The sequence below is a fragment of the Gigantopelta aegis genome, chromosome 6 (genome assembly GCF_016097555.1).
Source record: "Gigantopelta aegis isolate Gae_Host chromosome 6, Gae_host_genome, whole genome shotgun sequence".
Lineage (NCBI taxonomy): Eukaryota > Metazoa > Mollusca > Gastropoda > Neomphalida > Peltospiridae > Gigantopelta > Gigantopelta aegis.
This window is the reverse complement of record NC_054704.1, coordinates 84209788-84212333: the sequence shown is the minus strand read 5'-3', so window position 1 is coordinate 84212333 and position 2546 is coordinate 84209788. Positions and strand designations below refer to the sequence as shown.

The window sequence follows — 2546 nt, the reverse complement described above, 5'->3', positions numbered from 1 at the left end:
GCCCCTTTTTGGGGGGATTTCCTCGAAATAAAAAAAAAAAGTATCTGTTCTTATCAGCTTAATATCTGATACGTCCTCCATTGGGGGACATCGATATTAAACTGATTTTTGAAAGGGGGTGAGGTGCCCGGGGCTTGCTCCGCCCTCACCACGGGTTGACCCGGTATTGCAGTACTTCCGGGAATGGCCCACCACTATTTTAAAAAACCAAAAACAGTTGAAATATCCAGCCTTTGCGTTGAGAGCGCGGTATATGTGCTGTTACACACCCTACACACACACACCCCCCCCCCCCCTTCCCTTCCCCCGAGCCTAGCTTGGCCAGACCCGCACATTAAAAAAAAAAAAAACAACCCCAAAAACCAAATGAAAAAAAAAAAAAAAACATGGCCTCCAAAATTTCATTCATTGACGGATTCGTTGCTAAAACGCGATGTTTCGAAGACATGACGTCGCAGCCACGTTGAAGAAGGTAAAGCAAAGCCAAGCAATGGGTTCATCTGAAAAGAGTAGTGCCACCTTGGTAGGGACGCGCACAGGTAGAGGTAGAGCGACGAATGAAACGACCGTTTGCCGTCGCACGGCGAAATGCGCTGCGCGCGGCGACCTGAAGGACCGGAAAAGGAAGAAGAAGGAAGAAACCAGTGCTAGGGACGGCCCAGGGGGGGGGGACAAAGCTGGCGGCTCAACCGCCAGTGGCGCTCCCTTCTGTCACCCCGCCCCCACCGAGTCCTCCGGAGAGGATGCAACCGCATGCGGACCCTGCAACCCCGGAACGGCCGTACACCACTATTAAGATGTTCCAGAGAACGAGTGTGCCACCACCGACTTCGACCTCCACCCCCAAGACAACGACTCCGGTGCAGCGGTCAACAACGACCGCTCCCGTCGAGTCGCCACATGGACTTGTTGCTCCGGCGGTGAAAAGGAAGGCGACTTCACCGGCCACCCAACCAGCCAAGACCAAGCCGCCGCCGGAAGCCGTCCCCCTACAAGACGAGGACGAGGACGAGGACGAGGACGAATGGAGCCTGGCCCTGGGTGGACTTCGACATCAGCTCCACCCATACTTGCAAGGGGACACCACTCAACCAACAAAACTGCGGGGAGGATACGCTAACATAGACTGGAAGCCAATGGAGGACGGCAGCTGCTACGAAATCCATCACAAGACCTTTGGAAGTACGCCGGGAGTGGTCGTGACCCATCGGAGGGAGCAGATCTACAGACAGTGCGTCTTGTTTTGGAAGATTGACAACAGGTCTCTTCACAAGATGCTCAGTGCAGTCTGCGGCCCCGGTTACTCCACGGTTGTACAGGCTCTACGCCAGCGAAAAGACCTGCTGCCGTCTCTCCGAACAACTCCAGGATCCCCGAGAAACCAACCTTAACTAGGACAGGTATCCTCCTTTTTGGGCTTAGTTGGACTTTAAACGTTTTCGATCGAGTTTCAAAATCTCTATGTTTATTTTTTTATAAATAGTCCAACGCAATTTACTTTGGCGCCCGTTCAATTGCTCAAATCACCTTAAAACCTTTTTGGCCGAGCAGTCAAACTTATTTTTGGGTTTAAATTCTTAGTCCGGACATGATGTTAGGTGCAGTTAGTCTCAGTATACTTTAGCTTTTTCTAGTTAGACCCGAAGGAATCGAAATTCAGCCAGTCAGAACACGGCCCATTTTCGGTGTCTACTAGTCGGTCCGCGCAGTCGCTGGACACAACTAAATTCTTATTCCAAAATCTGCCCACCTCAAACTTATCCCCCACCCTTTTCTGTCCTGGACTTAGTCACTGGCAAAGGCCAGAGATTATGCCCAGGACAGACATGCTTGAAACCTTCGTGGTATATGAGCATGTAAATAAATATTGGAATGGAATGCTAAAACGCGATGTTTCGAAGACATGACGTCGCAGCCACGTTGAAGAAGGTAAAGCAAAGCAAAGCAAAGCCAAGCCAAGCAATGGGTTCATCTGAAAAGAGTAGTGCCACCGTGGTAGGGACGCGCACAGGTAGAGGTAGAGCGACGAATGAAACGACCGTTTGCCGTCGCACGGCGAAATGCGCTGTGCGCGGCGACCTGGAGGCCAAGAGTAAAATTTGCCCAACGATCGCACGCCGAGAGGAAACCTGTCACTCGAGGAAGACCTTTGGGATATAGTAAAAAAGGGTCGAACCGGCAAAAGGCATCGCTTCTCGGCCTTTTTTGTCCGTTTTGTCGAGCTTGTAAAACTCATCTGCGTTTGCTTTTGTTTTTTGCTAGTTTAATTTAAATTTATTTCCATTTTCGCCCCCGAGCCTGCGGCATTATCCCGATCCAACCACAACAAGCATGTTGGCAGCGGAAGAGGACAACAACGCACCTACACAGCCTGAGCCGGGTAGTGAGTATAAGCAACCACTGTATTTAAACGCCCCGGGATTTACCCCACCCCTCACGGGGGAGGAGATCTGTAGGGCCCTAGGGCCGATCGTCCACCACCTCCTGGCTGTTGTGCCCAAAGGGCGCAACACGTGGGAGCTACACTTAGACTCGGAGGAGATCAG

The 2546-nt window shown here is 51.5% G+C and overlaps 1 non-coding gene across 1 annotated transcript; it reads left to right on the top strand.

Moving 5' to 3' along the window:
- On the top strand, positions 1 to 197 carry LOC121376626. The gene has a single exon (XR_005958513.1). It is a non-coding gene; the product is annotated as a U2 spliceosomal RNA (small nuclear RNA).
- The last annotated feature ends 2349 nt before the right edge of the window (positions 198 to 2546 follow it).